Source organism: Cervus elaphus, chromosome 1 (genome assembly GCF_910594005.1).
Source record: "Cervus elaphus chromosome 1, mCerEla1.1, whole genome shotgun sequence".
Lineage (NCBI taxonomy): Eukaryota > Metazoa > Chordata > Mammalia > Artiodactyla > Cervidae > Cervus > Cervus elaphus.
The window spans coordinates 31719677-31740749 of NC_057815.1; positions in this window are offsets into that span (position 1 = coordinate 31719677).

Here is a 21073-nt window from a genome sequence, read left to right on the forward strand (position 1 = left end):
CTTTATGACCCAGATAACCATGATAGTGTGATCACTCACCTAGAGCCAGATATCCTGGAGTGTGAAATCAAGTGAGCCTTAGGAAACATCACTACAAACAAAGCTAGAGGAAGTGATGGAATTCCACCTGAGCTATTTCAAATCCTAAAAGATGATGCTGTGAAAGTGCTGAACTCAATATGCCAGCAAATTTGGAAAACTCAACAGTGGCCACAAGACTAGAAAATGTCAGTTTTCATTTCAATTCCAAAGAAAGGAAGGCAATGCCAAAGAATGTTCAAACTATCATACAATTGTACTCATTTCACATGCTAGCAAAGTAATGCTCAAAATTCTCCATGCAAGCCGTCAACAGTACCTGAACCAAGAACTTCCAGATATTCAAGCTGGATTTAGAAAAGGCAGAGGAACAAGAAATCAAATTGCCAACAACCACTGGATCATAGAAAAAGCAAGAGAATTCCAGAAACACATCTAGTTCTGCTTCATTGATTATACTAAAGCCTTTGACTGTGTGGATCACAACAAATTGTGGAAAATTCTTCAAGAGATGGGAATACCACACCACCTGATGTGCCTCCTGAGAAACCTATATGCAGGTCAAGAAGCAACACTTAGAACCAGACATGGAACAATGGACTGGTTCCAGATTGGGAAAGGAGTACAACAAGGCTATATATTGTCACCCTGCTTAATTAACTTATATGCAGGGTACATCATGTGAAATGCCAGGCTGGATGAAGCACAAACTGGAATCAAGATTTCTGGGAGAAATATCAATAACCTCAGATATGCAGATGACACCACCCTTATGGCAGAAAGTTAATAGGAACTAAAGAGCTTCTTGATGACAGTGAAGGAGGAGAGTGAAAAATCTGGCTTAAAACTCTACATTCAAAAAACTGAGGTCATGGCCTCCAGTCCCATCACCTCATGGCAAAAAGATGGGGAACCAATGTATACAGTGACAGATTTTATTTTCTTGGGCTCCAAAATCACTGCAGATGGTGACGGCAGCCATGAAATTAAAAAGATGCTTGCTCCTTCTAAGAAAAACTATGACAAATCTGGACAGCATATTAAAAAGCACATACACCAGTTTGCCAACAAAGGTCCATCTGGTCAAAGCTATGGTTTTTTTCCATTACTCATGTGTGGTTGTGAGAGTTGGATCATAAAGAAGACTGATCGCTGAAGAACTGATGCTTTTGAACTGTGGTTTTGGAGAAGACTCTTGAGAGTCCCTTGGACGCTAAAGGGATCCAACCATTCCATCCTAAAGGAAATCAGTCCTGAATATTCATTGGAAGGACTGATGCTGAAGCTGAAGCTCTAATACTTTGCCACCTGATGCAAGAGCTGATATTATAAAAGACCCTGATGTTCAGAAAGATTGAAGGCAGGAGGAGAAGGGGACAACAGAGAATGAGATGGCTGGATGGTATCACCGACTCAATGGACATGAGCTTGAGCAAGCTCTGGGAGATGGTGAAGGACAGGGTAGCTGGTGTGCTGCAGTCCATGGGGTCATAAAGAGTCAGACTGAGCAACTGAACAACACCAACTGACAAAATTAAATTGTGTGCAGACTCTCAGGTGGCCCCTCTCCTAATGTAGGATGAGCCTCTCTGGTGTCTTTAATCTTGTCTCAGGTGGTTTCAAGGCTGCTACTTCCTTGATAAGCAACTGTATGAATCTGCTGTTTGAAACTCAGGGGAGGTCTTGGAAGCTGCAGTCTTACGTACAAGAAATGAAGGAACAAACAAAAGGCCTCCATGCCCAGGAGCCCCACAGGGGCCTGCTCAGCATCACTACAGCCTCTACTGCTTGACCTCTGCTAACTTGAAAGGACAAGCTAACCCTTCCCCTGACCTGGTCTTCCTCCCTTTGACTAACTTATAAAAAATATTTACCATCTAAAAGAACTGAAGATGCTTTAGTTCTGTGTCTTTTTTCTACTGAAAACACAGGTGAAATCTTGTGTCCTATCCTTAAAAGGATCCTGGAAGCATGTTGTTGACTTAAAAAATAGTCAGAATGTAAAAGCTGAGAGTTATGTTTTATTAGGTGCAAACTTTTAGGACTTCAGGCCTGGGAGACAGTATCTCAAGTGACCCTGAGAGAACTGCCCTGAGAGGCACAGGAAGGAACCAGATTATACAGAAGTTTTACAGCACAGGGGAGGTAGTCTGAACATCAAAAGATTATTGTTATTTAAAGAAAACCAGATTATCCCAAGTTAAGGGATTTAGGGCTTATCTATGTATGGGAAGATATAAGAGTCTGGGCTCATTGAAATTATTGCTTTCATATGTATCTCAGCTATCTGGGGGCAGTAACCTGTGTTTTTTCACTCTTGAGCTTCCTTGGTGTCCATGTAGGGAGTGGCTGCAGTCTGATGGCTGCTATATCACAGGTGGTCTCCTTCCTCTGCCCTTAGGGCCCACCAGCTCATATTGGAGGGATGCTGGTTGTAAGATGTTTACTTACTGATATGGCAGGAAATAGGTGTGTCTCCTTCCTTACAGGTGTGTTCATTTTGCCTTTCAACATTCAGAATTGTCTCTGAGGTGTCAGAGAAGAGTGCCAACCCCTGGGACTCAGCTAGGGTGCCCTGGGCCTGGGTCATGCCTTCCCATGATTCTGCAGGCCCTTGGGACTAGGAACTGGGGTCATAAAGTTCCTGATTCATTGACATGAGGATGTTGGTGGGTCTTGTAGACTCCTGCTTCTGGAAAGGAGATAAGAAAGACAAGAGAAAAAGAGTTGGGACCAATTTTCCCTGATCACCTCCTTCCTGGGGCAAGTTTCAGGTGGCCGAAGTGGGGAGCAGGCCATGAGAAGATACTAAGAAAGAAAATAGATTTCAAAAAATGAAATGTAGCTTGAGGAACTCCAAATTTAGCAGCTACAGAAACCCCAAATTTGAATGAAATGATTTTTTTAACTGTTTAAGAAGAGAGGTGATATGATAATGGAAGTGTTGCCAAAAGCTTGCCTCTCTGTATCTGCTTGTGCGTTCTCAGATGTATCTGGCTTTTTGCAACCCCTTGGACTGTAGTCCACCAGACTTCTCTGTCCCTGGGATTTCCCAGGCAAGAATACTGGAGTAGGTTTCCATTTTGTTTTCTAGGAGATCTTCTGCATGAGCAGGCAAATTCTTTACCAGTGAGTCACCTGGGAAGTCCCTCTCTGTACACTGGTCCAAAATCAAATCCCAGAGACAGAGTTTGTGATGTAGTAGAAAGTTCTGTTCAGTTCAGTTCAATCGTTCAATCATGTCCAACTCTTTATGACCCCATGGACTGCAGCACACCAGGCTTCTCTGTCCATCACCAACTCCCAGAGTCTACTTAAACTCATGCCCATCGAGTCGGTGGTGCCATCCAGCCATTTCATTCTCTGTCATCCCCTTCTCCTCCTGCCTTCAATTATTCCTAGCATCAGGGTCTTTTCCAATAAGTCAGTTCTTCGAATCAGGTGACCAAAGTATTGGAGCTTCAGCTTCAGCATCAGTCCTTCCAATGAATATTCAGGATTGATTTCCTTTAGGATTGGCTGGTTTGATCCCATTACAGTCTAAGGGACTCTCACGAGTGTTCTCCAACACAAAAGTTCAAAAGAGTCAGGCAAGTGTATGCTCCTCAGTTCTTTGTCTCGTCACAACAAAGATTTGGAGTGACGGACATTAAAGCCCCCTCGGCGAGTCACGGCTCTCGGGTCTTGGACAGACCGTGTTATAGCTCTTAAATAAATCAGTGTTACAGCTCAGTGTTACAGCTCTATTTATTTAGATAATAGCAGGAAAATCCATTTTCGAGGCGTGAGGGCACGTGGACCCAAAGAAGCAAAGAGAAGAGTGCCCCATTGCGCGGGAGAGAGAGAGAGAGAGAGAAAGAGAAAGAGCGTATGCACGCGTGGGAGAGAGAGAGAGAGGCGTGGGAGAGAGAGAGAGAGAGAGAGCCCTTTGGCTCTTCTTTTTATGTTTTTCCCTTCCCCCTGGGTCTGTCCTATGCAAATTGGGCTTAGGCAGGAGTGCTCTTCTACCTGAAGTCCTCACTCCGGTCCTCGGACCTTCTTTGACCTTCCTCTGCTCTATTTTCACTGACTTTTCCCTTCCTGTCTTTTACCCACCACCATTTTGGACTCCTTTTCCCTATTCTAACTACCTAACAAAAGCATCAGTTCTTCAGTGCCCAGCCTTCTTTATGATCCAACTCTCACATCCACACGAGTAATGGAAAAACCATAGCTTTGACCAGACGGACCTTTGTTGGCAAAGTAACATCTCTGCTTTTTAATATGCTGTCCAGCTTTGTCTTAACTTTTCTTCCAAGGAGCAAGTGTCTTTTAATTTCATGGCTTCAGTCACCATCTGCAGTGATTTTGGAGCTCAAGAAAATAAAGTCTCTCACTGTTTCCCGTTGTTTCCCCATCTATTTGCCATGAATTAATGGGACAAGATGCCATGATCTTAGTTTTTGAATGTGGACTTTTAAGTCAGCTTTTTCACTCTTCTCTTTCACTTTCATCAAGAGGCTCTTTGTAGTAGAAAAGGAAAACTTTATTGCTTTGCCAGGCAAAGGGAGACACATAGGGATCCTGTCTCAAAAAACTGTGTGTCTCAACCCCAAGAAATCTGATGAGGGTTTTTATAACAGGAAGTCAAAGGTGAGGGTCTCTGACAAGATTGGTGTGTGAGGGATCTCAGGTTGTTGGCTCCAAATCCTGATGAGCTTCTCTGGTCCCTTTAATCTTGCCTCAGGTGCTTTCTTGGCTGCTTCTCCCTTAATTAGCAACTGTTCCATTCCACCCTTTGGAACTCAGGAAAGGTCATAATGGCTGCAGTCTTTCTTACAAGAAATGGGGGATAGAAAGTTCTCCATGCCTGGGAGCCCCACATGGCCCTTCTCTGTTTCACAAGCACAGATTGGAGTAATAGCTTTGAAGATCGAGGAATCTCCAAGCCAAGGAGTAAAGGCAGCCACTAGAAGTTTAGAGCCATGAGAAGGAAGTAACTCTGTCAATTTAGGCCTTAACTATAGCCCAGTAAAACTGATTCCAGACTTCTGACCTCCAGAACTAAAAGAGAATAGATTTGTGTTGTTTTAAGCCACTAAATTGGTGGTAATTTGTTACAGCAGCTGTAAGAAACAAATGCAGATATAGCACATACACTAAGTTGTATGGGATCATGATGTACTGTCAAGTGAAAAGCAAGTTTCAGAATAATTGTATAATATGATTCCATTTTAGTAAAAATCACCAACTAAGTAATTTAGTACTTTTATATATATGTGTATATAAACATTCTAAAAACACAAACATTCATTCAACTCCACACTCAAAAACTAAGATCATGGCATCTGGTCCCCTTACTTCATGGCAAATAGATGAGGAACCAATGGAAATAGTGAGACTTTATTTTGGGGGGCTCCAAAATCACTGCAGATGGTGACTGTAGCCATGAAATTAAAAGACACTTCATCCTTGGAAGAAAAGTTATGACCAACCTAGACAGCATATTAAAAAGCAGAGACATTACTTTGCCAACAAAGGTCTGTACAGTCAAAAGCTGTGGTTTTTCCAGTAGTCATGTACGGATGTGAGAGTTGGAACATAAAGAAGGCTAAATGCTGAAGAATTGATACTTTGAACTTTGGTACTGGAGAAGACTCTTGAGAGTCCCTTGGACTGCAAGGAGATCCAACCAGTCCATCCTAAAGGAGATCAGTCCTGAATGCTCATTAGAAGGACTGATGCTGAAGCTGAAGCTTCAATACTTTGACCACCTGATATGAAGAGCTGATTCATTTGAAAAGACCCTGATGCTGGGAAAGAAAGAGGGCAGGAGGAGAAGGGACAACAGAGGATGAGATGGTTGGATGGCATCACTAATAAAATGAACATGGATTTGAAGGACAGGAAAGCCTGTCATGCTGCAGTCCATGGGATCATAAAGAGTCGGACTCAACTGAGGGACTGTAACAGCAACAGCTATGTGTGTGTGTGTGTATGTATATATATATATATATATATATATTCATATCTTTATGCTCACCTGTGTTTATATGAGCAAGAAGAAGGGTGTGAAAGACTACACATCAGGCTATTGATAATGATTGATAATCATTTATGTTGTGAGGGTGGTGGTGGGGGGGTGAGAAGGGGAATAAGGGAGAATTGTTCTATACATCTTCATTTTGTTTGTTTGGTTGGTTGATTTTTGTTTTTGTTTTTGTTTTTTTTTTACAATGGGCACATGCTACCTTGGAAATTTGAAAATTATTCAATTAAGACATTTTCAATAAGTCATGTTTGGCTCAACATATTACCCCCACAGGAAAATGGGAACCAGGGAACATAGTCAACCACTGATGTAGATTCCAAATTTACGGACAAAGTTATACGTATTTTCTAAACATAAACTCTTCCTCAGAAAGTAGCACTAGTGAAATGGAGCTGGACCATATGGTCCTTGCCTCCTGACGATGTCCTCTGCCTGCCTTTTGCCTGTGGAAAGCTTTAATCAAAGAACAAGTCTAATCAGAGAAGTGAGAAATGCTGAGACAAAGGGAAACAGTCTAAGGAGACTAAATAATAATAATGTAATCATTAAGCATAGTCAAGGACCTTTAGTTCTTTCTCGAGGTCTGTAGACAATATTCTGAACCATATCCTGTGAGCTGTCTTTTTTTTTTTTTTTTCTGTGAGCTGTCTTATAGATACTAAAACCCCAGGTGGAAAAGTTAACGACATGATGAGCAGACTGTACCCAGGACATGAGCTGCCACAATTCTGAGAACTGACTGCAAAGAAGTGTGAACAAGCGCCCTCCAGAACTGAAGATTTACTGTACCTAAAACCACCAAGATGATGCCAGTCAGACCACTGATGGCCAGTTTGAAGATGACTGTTAGAGATGACGGCGCTGTCTCTGCCTTAGACATCCTCCCGCACCCACTCTGTCTATAAATGCCGTCACCCTCTGCTTGTCAAGGGGGAAGCCGGCCTTTGAACAGATGTCTGCCACCCTCCTCGCACAGTTGCCAGCAAGTAAAATAAAGCAAACTTTCCTCTCCACCAAACTGGCCTTTTGAGCAGTGAGCAGCCGGACCCCTCACACACTCCTTTTGGTAACATTCATAGTATTGCTCTAGCTTTGCCCCCAAATGAGTGCAGCCTCTTACTGAGGATTATTAATCAGTCTACATTATTTTGGCATCAGGATTAAAATACATTGAGTGGATCTGTGGACAGTAATCCACAGGTTTTCATCAAAGGAAATTTACTGAAATATTTTGTTTGGGGAGACTTCTCTGGTGATCCTCTGTCTTAAGACTCCTCACTCCCTATGCATGGGGCCCAGATTCTGTTCCTGTCAGGGAACAAGATCCCACATGCCACAGCCAAGAGCTTGCATGCCACAACTAAGACCTGCCACACCAAATACATAAATAAAAATTGTAAAATAAATATTTTAAAAATGTGTTCAGGTATTGGAGGTTCTGCACATAATAATCTTACTTCTGGGGCTTCCCTAGTGGCTCAGATAGTAAAGACTCTAGCTGCAATGCAGGAGACCTGGGTTTGATCCCTGGGTCAGGGAGATCCCCTGGAGAAAGGAATGGCTACTCCAGTATTTTTGCCTGGAGAATTCCCTAGATAGAGGAGCCTGGCAGGCTGGCAAAGAGTCAGACAGGACTGAGTGAGTAACTTTCACTTTCACTTTTCAATCTTACTTCTTAGAAGCACCAAAAAAGAGCTACCACTTATTGAGCACCTACTGTGTGCCAGATACTTAACATAATTTTCAATCCTGTTTCAGTTATCTGTTGTTATATACCAAATCACCCCAAATCTTACTGGCTTCAAACAACAATCATTTTATTATCTCTTGTGGTTTCTGTGGATCAGAAATTTAAGAAGGTCTGGGCCAGGCAGTTCTGGCTCAAAATCTTTCTTGTGGTAGCAGTCAGAAGTTAGCTGAAGCTGGAAGGCAAGGGGTGAGGGTGTGGGAGTGTTACGGCGACAGCATCCAGGGGCTGACAAGCATCTCTCTCCATTTAGATCCATGTGGTCTCTTGCTGCTATGCTTAGTCGTTCAGTCATGTCCGACTCTTTGCGACCCCATGGACTGTAGCCCACCAAGCTCCTCTGTCCATGGGGATTCTCCAGGCAAGAATACTAGAGTGGGTTGCCATGCTGTCCTCCAGGGGATCTTTCCCACCCAGGGATGGAAAGCAGGTCTTTCTTATTGCAGATGGATTCTTTACCATCTGAGCTCTGTGGTCTCTTATTGTGGGCTAATTTGGACTTCCTCACAGCCTGATGACTTTAGAGTAATTGGTCTGCTTATGCAGCAGCTGGGTTGCCCTCCAAGCAAGTGTCTAAAAATTAAAAAGCTATAAGTATTGTTTATGTGATCCAACCAAAGACTACCATGAATATATGTGTAATTAAACAAGTTGAATTTATTACTCCTTGAAGTGAGAGAGAACAAACCCATGAGAGAATTATCAGATATCAGATATCGTGGTAAGAAGATGTTAGAAAGGACCTGTTAGGATTTGGGCTTCCCAGGTGGCACTAGTGGGAAAGAACCCACCTGCCAATGCAGGAGATGTAATAGACTCTGGGGTTGGGAAGATCCCCTGGAAGAGGGTATGGCAATCCACTCCAGTATTCTTGCCTAGAGAAACCCACGGACAGAGGAGTCTGGCAGGCTACAGTCCATAGGGTTGCAAAGAGTTGGACACAACTGAGCAACTTATCATAAATGCATGTATGAGTGGCTTGAGGGAGGGTCTGAGGAAGCAGGGATTGATTTGCCCTAGATTGAATGCTGTGAGATTGGATGCAATTCTGATTGGTATCTCAATAAACTAGACTAGGGTGAGGATTAAACTACAATTGACAGTGAAATAGCAGTCACTCATTTTGTCACTCATTTTGACTAAAGGGGGAGAGTTGGTATGTTGAGGGTGTCACAGTGAGAGACCTTTTTTGTTTGTTTAGATAAAATTTTGAAGTAGCCTTGTTTTGTCTCATTTTATCATGGGCTCAAAGCAGTCTTGTCTTAGAGCGGTACTCTGAGATTGTATATGTTCAATAACAGAAAAATATGACCTAGCAATAAGAGCCAGGCCAGCTTCCAAATGTTAAAAACTGCTTATTTTCTTTCTCAGCATCTTCTTTCAAGACCTAAACTTAGAAGTCACATAGCATCACCCTCACCATAATTACAAACCCCTCCAGATACAAGGGGAGTGAATATAGACCATGTTACAACCTGAATGGTTTGTGTTTCTCCAAAATTCATATGCTGAAATTTAATTCTCAGTGTTATCATATTTGAAAGTGAGGCCTTTGAGAGATAGGATCTTATTCTTCACCCAGGGATTAAACCTGTGCCCACTGTATTGGAACTGCAGAGTCTAAACCACTAGACCATCAGAAAGTCTTACTTTTTCACACCTCTGTATAGGAGATGTGTCACATGAAAATGAGTGTATGGAATGGGAGCTATTGTTGCAGATATATTTGGAAAATATAGTCTGCCACAAATGCTTTACAAATTCCAAAAGTGTTTCCAAATGCTTTCCTTATTTACACTGATTACCTTATTAGCACTGTCTTTGAGGTGAGTAACTCAAAGCTCAGAAAAATTAAGTAACCTGCCCAAGATTTTCAGAATAAAATTTGACTGACTCACCAGGCTGCCTCTGTGATTTAACTGACAAGTATGCTGAGCCTCTTTCCCACTACCTTTTCTCCCCTATTTATAAAAATAAGTGTAAATAAACATACTTTTAAATCTCAGCAAACACAACATATTATATAATAAAAACCATTATGAATATTTGTGTCATATGATTGTAATCAATAAAAAACATAAGACTATATTTCTAAGTGTCTATGATTTTATGTTATGTTCTTTTCTGAGGCATCTTTGAATATTAAAAATACTATAATAGTAATAAGCTGCAACTTTTTTTATTGACAAGTATCAAGAAGAAGAAAAATTCTAAAGCAGATATCAACATTTAAGACTCACATAAACTGGAACCAGTATTTAAGATAAACTAGTCATTTCTAACCATTCTAGTTGAATGGTTCTATGATGACCTACAAGACCTTTTAGAACTATACCAAAAAAAAAAAAAAAAGGGTGTCCTTTTCATCATAGGGGACTGGAATGCAAACAGAGGAAGTCAAGAGATACCTGTAGTAACAGGCAAATTTGTCCTTGGAGTACAAAACGAAGCAGGGAAAAGGCTAACAGAGTTTTGCCAAGAGAACAAACCGGTCATAGCAAACCCCTCTTCCAACAACACAAGAGAAAACTATACATGGATGTCACCAGATGGTCAATAGTAAAATCAGATTGATTATATTCTTTGCAGTCAAAGATGGAGAAGCTCTACACAGTCCTCAAAAAAAAGACTGGGAGCTGACTGTGGCTCAGATCAAGAACTCCTTATTGCAAAATTCAGACTTAAATTTAAGAAAGTAGGGAAAACCACTAGACCTTTCAGGTATGACCTAAATCAAATCCCTTATGATTATACAGTGGAAGTGACAAATAGATTCAAGGAATTAGATCTGACAGACAGACTACCTGAAGAACTATGGACAGAGGCTCGTGACATTGTACAGGAGGCACTGATCAAGACCATCTCCAAGAAAAAGAAATGCAAAAAGGCAAAATGGTTGTCTGAGGAGGCCTTAGAAATAGCTGAGAAAAGAAGAGAAGCTAAAGGCAAAGGAGAAAAGGAAAGATATACCCATCTGAATGCAGAGTTCCAAAGAATAGCAAGGAGAGATAAGAAAGCCTTCCTAAGTGATCAAAGCAAAGAAACAGAGGAAAAGAATAGAGTGGGAAAGACTAGAGATCTCTTCAAGAAAATTAGAGACACCAAGGGAACATTTCATGCAAAGATGGGCACAATAAAGGACAGAAATGGTATGGACCTAACAGAAGCAGAAGATATTAAGAAAAGTTGGCAAGATTACAAAGAAAAACTATACAAAAAAGATCATAATGACCCAGATAATCCCGATGGTGTGATCACTCACCTAGAACCAGACATTCCAGAGTCTGAAGTCAAGTGGGAAGCATCACTACGAACACAGCTAGTGGAGATGATGGAATTCCAGCTGAGCTATTTCAAATCCTAAAAGATGATGCTGTGAAAGTGCTGCACTCAATATGCCAGCAAATTTGGAAAACTGAGCAGTGGTCACGGTACTTAAAATTTCTATTTTCATTCCAGTTGCAAAGAAAGACAATGCCAAAGAATGTTCAAACTACTGCGAAATTGTACTCATCTCACTTGCTGGCAAAGTAATGCTCAAAATTCTCCAAGCTAGGCTTCAACAGTATGTGAACCAAGAACTTCCAGATGTTCAAGCTGGATTTAGAAAAGGCAGAGGAGCCAGAGATCAAGTTGCCAGCATCTAATGGATCATAGAAAAAGCAAGAGAGTTCCAGAAAAACATCTATTTCTGCCTCATTGACTATGCTAAACTTTTGACTGTGTGGATCACAACAAATTGTGGAAAATTCTTCAAGAGATGGGAATACCAGACCACCTGATCTGCCTCCTGAGAAATCTGTATGCAAGTCAAGAAGCAACAGTTAGAACCGAACATGGAATAATAGACTGGTTTCAAATTGGGAAAGGAGTACATCAAGGTTGTATATTGTCACCCTGCTTATTTAACTTATATGCAGAGTACATCAAGCAAAATGCTGTGCTGGATGAAGCACAAGCCAGAATCAAGATTGCCAGGAGAAATACCAATAACCTCAGATATGCAGATTACACCACCATTATGGCAGAAAGCAAAGAAGAACTGAGGAGCCTCTTGATGAAAGTGAAAGAGCAGAGTGAAAAAATCTGGCTTAAAACTCTACATTTGAAAAACTAAGATCATGGCACCTGGTCCCACCAATTCATGGCAAATAGATGAGGAAACAGTGAGAAACTTTATTTTCTTAGGCTCCAAAATCACTACAGATGGTGCCTGCAGCCATGAAATTAAAAGATGCTTGCTCCTTGGAAGAAAAGCTATGACCAACCTAGGTAGCATATTAAAAAACAGAGATATTACTTTGCCTACAAAGGTCCATCTAGTCAAAGCTATGGTTTTTCCAGTAGTCATGTATGGATGTGAGAGTTGAACCACAAGGAAAGCTGAGCACTGAAGAATTGCTGCTTTTGAACTATGGTGTTGGAGAAGACTCTTGAGAGTCCCTAGGACTGAAAGGAGATCCATCGAGTCTATCTAAAGGAAATCAATCCTGAATATTCATTGGAAGGACTGATGCTGAAACTGAAGCGCCAGTACTTTGGCCACCTGATGCAAAAAACTGACTCACTGGAAAAGATCCTGGTGCTGGGCAAGATTGAAGGCAGGAAGAGAAGGTGACAACAGAGGATGAGACAATTATATGGCATCACTGACTCGATGGACGTGAGTTTGATCAAACTTGGGAGTTGGTGATGGGCAGGGAGGCCTGGCGAGCTGCTGTCCATGGGGTTGCAAAGAGTCAGACAAGCTGAGCAACCGAATTGAACAGAAGAGAGTCATTTCTAAAAAAATTGAAGTTCAGTGGATTTACTGTATTCTGTTAGTTTCAGGTGTACAGCTAAGCGATTCAATTGTTTTTCAGATTATATTCCAGATTATAACCTTGTAGGTTATAACAAGGTATTGAATATCATTCCCTGTGCTATGCTATAAATCCTTGATGCTTATCTCTTTTATGTATAAAATCTCCATATTGTTTTCCATAGTGCCTGCACCAATTTATGTTCCCTCAACAGAGTAGAACAATATTCTTTTCTCCACATCTTCTCCAGCATTTATTTTTGTAGACTTATTGATGATAGACATTCTAACCCATGTGAGGAGTTATCTCATTGTGATTTTGATTGTATTTCTCTAATAATTACTGCCATTGAGCATCATTTCATGTGTCTGTTGGCTATCAGTACGTCTTTGGAAAATTTTCTGCTTAGGCCTCTTGCTCACTTTTTGATTGGTTTGTTTAGTCATTTTTTCTTATATTGATTATGAGCTGTTTGTATTTTTTTATATTAACTTCTTGTCATTCACATAATTAGCAAATATTTTCTCCCATTCTGTAGGTTATTTTTCTTTCATTGATTTCTTTTGCTATGAAAAAGTTTTTAAGTTTGATTAGGTCCCATTTGTTTTTGCTTTAATTTGTTTTGCTTTGATAGCTGATCTAAGAAAATATTGCTAGAATTATTTCAGAGAATGTTTTGGCTATGTTCTCTTCTAGAAGTTTTATGGGGTAATGTCTTATATTTAGGGCCTTAATCTATTTTGGGCTTATTTTTGTATGTGTTACAAGGGAGAGTTTTTATTTCATTGATTTATATGTAGCTGTCCAGTTTTCTTAACACCACTATGGAAGAGACTTTTTTCCATTGTGTATTCTTGCCTCCTTTGTCATAGATTAATTGACCATGAGTGCATAGGTTTATTTCTGTCTCTATGTTCTGTTCCATTGATCTATATGTCTATTTTGTGTGTGTGTCAGTATCATGCTGTTTTGATTCATGGAGCTTTGTAATATAGTCTAAAGTCTGGACCTGTTATGCCTCCCATTCTGTTCTTTTTCCTCAGGACTGCATTGACAATTCTGGTCCTTTTGTGACTCTATATAAATTTCAGGATTATTTGTTCTCTTTCTGTGAAAAATATCCAAGGTATTTTGATAGGGATTGCATTAAATATGCAGATTGCTTTGCGTAGTATGGCCATTTTAATAATATTAATTCTTCCAATCCAAGAGCATGGGATATCTTCCCATCCCTTTGAATTATCTTCAATTACCATTATCAATGTTTTATAGTTTTCACTGTATAGGTCTTTCACCTTTTTGGTTAAATTTATTCCTAGGTTTTTGTTTCATTTGGTTTTGCTTTCTGGGCATAATGTTAAATGGGATTTTCTTTTTTTACTTTTTCTTTTTGATATTTTGTTATTATAAACAATGCAGCAGAGACTTCTGTATATTAATCAATTAACTGCTATCTTGCTGAATTAATTTATTAGTTCTAATACCTATTGTGTGGAGACTTTAGGGTTCTCTATATGACATACCACGTCATCTTCAAACAGTGACATTTTTACCTCTTCCCTTGCAATTTGTATACCTCCTATTTCTTTTTCTTATCTGACTGCTCTGGCTAAGACTTCCCATACTATGTTCAATAGAGATGATTAAGTGGGCATCCTTGGCTTGTTCCTAAATTTAGCAGGAAGGCTGTCAGCTTTTCACTGTTGAGTATTATGTTGGCTATGGGTTTGCCATAAATGGCTTTTATTGAATTGAGATATAGTCCCTCTATATCCACACTTTAGTGAGAGTTTTTATCATGAAAGGATGTTGAATTTTGTCCAAATTTTTTTTTTTTGCAACCTTTGAGATAATCTTGTGGTTTATATCTTGCCTTTTGTTAATGTGGTGTAGCACATTGATAGGTTTGCTTATGCCAAACCATTCTTGTGTCCCTGAAATGAATCCAAATTGATCATGGTATGTGAGCTTTTTACATATTGTTGGATTTGGTTTGCTAATATTTTGTTGAGGATTTTTGCATCTCTATTAATCAAGGATATTACCCTATAATTTTTGTTCTTTGTAGTGTTTTGTCCAGTTTTGGTATCAGGGCAATAGTGGTTTCACTGAATGTTTTGGCAAGTGTTTCTCCTCTTCAATTTTTTGGAATAGTCAAAAAAGGATATATAAGTTTATCTTTTTACATTTGATGCAGTTCCAAGGTGAAGCTGTTAAGTCCTGGACTTTTGTTTGCAGGGAGTTTTTATTAATAAATTACAGATTCTATTTCACTGCTAGTGATCAGTCTCTTCAAATATCTATTAATATTTCTTCTTGATTCAATTTTGGCAGGCTGCAAGTTTCTAGAAATTTGTCCATTTTTTCTAGGTAATCCTATCTGTTGACATATAACTATTCATAGAAGTGTCTCATTCTTTTGTGTATTATTGTGGCATCAGTTGTGCTTTTTTTCCTATTTCATTTCTTTTTTGTTGTTTTTTCTTTGGAGGGGGTCCCCTCTTTTTTATTTTTGGTGAACCTGGCTAGAGGTTTGTTGATTTTATTTATCTTTTCAATAACCAGTTCTTGTTTTTATTGATCTTTTCTGTTGTTTTTTCATTTCTGTGTTATTTATTTTCTCTCTGATCTTTATTATTTCCTTCCTTCTGCTGACTGGGTTTTGTTTGTTCTTTTTCTAATTCTTTTAGGTGGTAAGTTAGGTTGTTTATTTGAGATTTTTCTTGTGTCTTCAGGAAGACCTGTCATTATGAACTTCCTTCTTAGAATTGCTTTAGCTGTATCCCATAGATTTTATAAGGTTTTGTTTTCATTTCCATTTTCTTGAGGGATTTTCTGATTTCTTCTTTGATTTCATCATTGATGTTTGCTCTCCATGGTTTTGTTCTGATCCCATTTTTCTGTGTTTAATTTCTAGCTTTAACCATTACAGTCAGAAAAAAAATACTTGAAATAATTTCTATCCTTTTAAATTTGTTTTGTGAACTAGTATGTGCTCTATCCTAGAGAATGTTCCTTGCATACTTGTAAAGAGTCTGTATTCTAATTTTTTGGATATAGTATCATATAGATATAAATTCAGTCCAACTGGTCATTAGGATCTCTGTTGCCTTATGATCTCTCCATTAATGTCAGTAAGGTGTTAAAATTTACTATTATTGTATTATGATCAATTTCTTCCTTTATGCCTGTATTTGTTTTATATAGTTAGGTGTTTCTATATTGGATGTATATATGTTATGCATCCTTTTATACAATACAAGAATATCCCCTTCTTGTATTGATCTCTTTATCATTAGGTAATGCCTTTCTTTGTCTTTTTTTAATGGCCTTTGTTTTAAAGTCTATTTTGTCTGATGTGAGTATTTGCTACAGCCTCTCTCTTGTCTTTTCCATTTGCATGAAATATCTTTTTCCATCCCCTTGCAATCTGGAGTCCCAGTTGGGAAAGGGTCCTGGGCAGTGTGTCCATTCCACGAATGATACTTCAGATCTCAGATTTGAGGGCTCCTGTTTATAATTCCAGGCTGCAAACTGGTATTATCATCAGATTGCATGCAAAAATGCAACTCTGTTTTTGTTTTATTTTATTTTATTTTTTTAACTTTAACAATGTTATTTGCTTCACCTTGTGAATCATAAGACTTCTTAGACTTCAGGAGCCTAAGGAGGCCTCCAGGGGCTCAAGAAAATTATATGATTTCATCTAAAGTGCCACTTGATTTGCTAGTAACAATTAGTGTGTTTTGTAAGTAGGCACATGGTCTGGGCAGTGTTCAGGCAGATCAGAAGCAGCTGAAAGGCCTGCTTTCCTGCTTCTGAAGCCTGAAGAAGACTACTTCCTGAACAGGACTACTACTTTCCTTGACAGCAGCATATCATAAGTTTTTGTTTTATTATGTCATCTGTCACTCTATGTCTTTTTATTGGAGAATTTAGTCCATTGATATTTGAAGCAATTATTGATAGGTATGGTATTTATTGCCATTTAAATCTTTATTTTCCAAATGTCTTTGTAGTTCTCCTTTGTTCATCTCTTTTTGTTATTATTTTTCCTTTTGTGTTTTGACCATTTTCTTTGCAGTATGCTTGAGTTCTTTCCTTTTTGCTTTTTTTTGGGGATCTATTGTATGTTTTTAATTTGTACTTACCATGGAGTTCGAGTATGTTGACCCATAACTGTATTACTTTTTTAAACTGATAGTCATTCAAGTTAAAATATAGTCTAAATTAATTTAAAATATATATATATAGTCTAAATGATTTACATTTTTATACTCCTCCTATATTTTGTGATTTTGATATCCTATTTTAAAACTTTGTACTTATCCTTTTACTATTAATTATAGTTAAAAATCACTTTTTACAATTTTTTAATTGCTTTTTAATCTATTTTCTGGCTTATTAAAGAGATAGTCAATCTATTGACAGGTGTCAGCCAAAAAATATAGTCACAACCTGAAAGTAGAGAATTATTTTATTTGGTGAGAGTGTTTAGGACTCTGAGCCCAGGAAGCAGCATCTCAGTGGCTCTGAGAAAACTGCTCCAAGGAGGCCAAAGGGAAAATCAGGCTACTAACAAGTTTGCAGCAAAGGTGTGTCCAGTATTTTTGGTGTGAAGGCTGGTTGGTTTTGATACAGACGCTGTGCAGAGTTTGCTGGCTGTTATCTCCTTGACAGGGTGTATGGTTTGTGTTAGAGGATTTAAATCCTGTTCAGGAATGAGGCAGGGCTTCCTCTCTGATCTGTTGTTATTGCAACCTATTGTGGCAAGGTTTGCCCCCAGTTTTTGGAGAAGAAGCCCTCAGGCACAGATTCTATCAGCCTCCATTGTGTTTGAGTGCAAGACCTGCCACAAAGGATGTGATTACTAAAGCAAGTGAAGTCCATGTTAACACAGAGGACCCATCAGCCTCCTGTGTACACACCTGTGATTCCACTCAGAAGCAGCCCAAGTTTGCATCTCTTTACCTCTTGTGTTCATCCCAGATAGAGTACAAGGCTATGGTTAGGGGTCAGGGCATTGTGACTGCAGGAATTGAGGTGGCTGTGCTGCCCCCAAATCTGGGCTGCCTCTGTGGCAGACTTCTCCCAGGATTTATCCACTCCAGATCTAACGTAAGCTATGGTGTGAAGTGACTAGGGTGGAGGCACTCTCACTGGAAAATAAACTGCTGAGTTCTCCTGCCCAGGGCCTGTTTGCCCAAATTTCAGAGCTTAGCCACTGAGCCCTCTTGTGGGGCTGCCCTGCGCACACACTGATGATATTCACAGCAGATGAATATAGATGTCAAGGCTATAAATTAGTGTCACAAATTCACTGAGTTCCATACAAACCATTCTCTCTAAGGGCAATAATAGGCATAGTTAATAAAGCACCCAGCCTTGTCTCATAATATTATCAGGTTGATCATTTTTAGTATGATTTAATTGTTCCCAAACATAGAGGACCTTTTAAACTTAAATGAACATAGACTCATGTTAACCATATAGATCCATCCCATAATTGTGGGAGCTTTCCTTTTAATAGATGAGAGGTTAGTTTCTTGATTGAGACTTAGCTTGTCATGCTGATTGAGTTTGAATGACTCTAAGAGGAAACTCTGCAAGGAGATAAAACCAGTCTATCCTAAAGGAAATCAGTCCTGAATATTCATTGGAAGGACTGATGCTGAAGCTGAAACTCCAATACTTTGGCCACCTGATGAGAAGAACTGACTCATTTGAAAGACGCTGATGCTGGGACAGAGTGAAGGCAGGAGGAGAAGGGGACAACAGAGGATGAGATGGTTAGATGGCATCACTGACTTGATGGACTTGAGTTTGAGTAGACTCCAGGAGTTGATGATGGACAGGGAAGCCTGGCGTGCTGCAGTCCATGGTGTTGCAAAGAGTCAGACATAACTGAGCAACTGAATTGAACTGAAGAGAAAACTTAATCTATGGCCAGCATCAGAGCACGTATTATTAACTGGCCAGGTGAGAGGATCCCTTCTAGTAATATCATGAATAGACAGAACAGGGCTGAACTCTTATCTAAAATAAATTTCCTAGGGGGTATCCAGTCAGAGCCCAGGAGGACAGAACTCCACTAAGGTAACCCAGAAGTACTAGACACAGGTAACTGGCCACAACCCAACAATTGGATTGAGTTTTAAACTAGCATAGAATCGTGTCCATGATAGAAAACATTTGATTGACAGGCACAGGTCCAAGGAATCAAGAAAGCATAAATGATCATATGAATCAGATCAGCATCTGGCAAGCTGTCTACTTCTGATGTTGTTTTCTTCTCATCATAGTGTACTGCAACTTCCTCTTTGAGGAAGGTTTTAAGGTGAATTTGAGGTCAGCAGGCCTCTCTATAGACCAGTTCAGCTTAGGGGCCTTTGGAAGTGGGAGTTAATTCAAGAGTCAATTTCCCTTCAGTTTCACTGTGCATGAGTCAGTTAAGAGTACCTGACAGAAAGGTCCTTCCATTCAGGTTGGAGACAGTTTCTTAAATTATGTCTTTTTCCAGTCTTGGTTTCAGGTTGTATGTGAGGCATCTGATCTTCATCCAAAGACAAATTACTGAGATAAGCTTCAGAAACAAATCTAGAGTGTCCTTTAATAATTTAATTAAATTCTACATTAATATATCCTAATAGCAAAGAACTACCTAGGAAAAGATTCTTAGCAGATACAGACCTCCATTAATAAACTGGAGTTTCAGTTCAGTTCAGTTCAGTCACTCAGTTGTGTCTGGCTCTTTGCGACCCCATGAATCGCAGCATGCCAGGCTTCCCTGTCCATCACAAACTCCCGGAGTTCACTCAAACTCATGTCCATCGAGTCAGTGATGCCATCCAGCCATCTCATGCTCTGTCGTCCCCTTCTCCTCCTGCCCCCAATCCCTCCCAGCATCAGGGTCTTTTCCAATAAGTCAACTCTGTTTAACATTCATTAAAACATCTTTTTCTCTCTAAGATCACCATCATTTTTACATGTCTGGTCTCAATAAACTTGGCCTGATGATTTATATAGCCATAATTGATCATAGACTTTTTTGCTATGCTGAAACTTTTAGAGTCACAGACTGAGGGCTAGGAAAGTCGTGTCAAAGGCTTATCACAGATTTTGCCTAACAGATCTAAGTGAATTCCTCCCTTCTCAAGGGCTCCAAAATGCCTTGAGATTTCTGTACCTGCTAGAAAGATAACTTTCTTAACTTATCTGATTAAGTTACTGGAAACTAAGAGTTTCCAATCTCTGGAGGATTCACAGATAGAGAGAAAAGATAAATGTTTTAATTTGTTTATAAAATATAATTTTACCAAATTACATAATTAGTTTGAGGGCAAGGTTTTTTTCTTACACCTGGAAAACACAGATTCAAACCAGTAATTTTTCAGATAGAAACAATAAAATTTATAAGCATATTCTCCAATTCATTCAGTCTTTTTGTTAAATTTTGTGAATTCATCAGGTTTTCCATTAGAATCCTTACCAAGTTCAGAAACTAGTGTTTATCCAAAAGTTGTTTCTATAAAGCTTCTTGAAGAGGAAGCATTTTTGTGAAACTTGGTTAGTACTATGACAATACTTTGAGATAATAACTAGAATTATGACTGATAACATTTTACCCAAACATATCAGAATTTTAAAAACTCCATATAGTTTCTAGGATATCTATGTTACTAATATTTACCACATAATATCTCTTATCCTTATTAATCAGGGGTCAAACAGATGTGCTATACATATATATTGGTCTTGGGTGCAATCTCTAAAGGATGGAATGATCTCTGTTTGTTTCCAGGGCAAACCATTCAATATCACAGTAATCCAAGTCTATGCCCCACCCACTAATGTGAAGAAGCTGAAGTTTAATGGCTCTGCTGTTGCTGCTGCTTCTGCTGCTGCTAAGTCGCATCAGTAGTGTCTGACTCTGTGCGACTCATAGATGGCAGCCCACCAGGCTCCTCTGTCCCTGGGATTCTCCAGGCAAGAGTACCGGAGAGGGTTGCCATTTCCTTCTTCTGAATGGCTCTATGATGACCTAAAAGACCTTCTAGAACTAACATGCAAAAAAAGATGTTCTTTTCGTTATTTCCAGGGGACTGGAAGGCAAAAGTAGGAAGTCAAGACATACCTGGAGTAACCGGCAAGCTTGGCCTTGGAGTAAAAAATGAAGAAGGGCGAAGGCTAACAGAGTTTTGCCAAGAGAACGCACTAGTCATAGCAAACACCCTTTTCCAACAACATGACAGAGAACCCTACACATGGACATCACCAGATGATCAATACCGAAATCAGATTGATTATATTCTTTATATATAAGGAAGATGGAGAAGCTCTAACAGTCCTCAAAAACAAGACCAGGAGCTGAATGTGGCTCAGATCATGAACTCCTTATTGCCACCAGTGCCAGTGAAGTTGCTCAGTCATGTCTGACTCTTTGCGACCCCACAG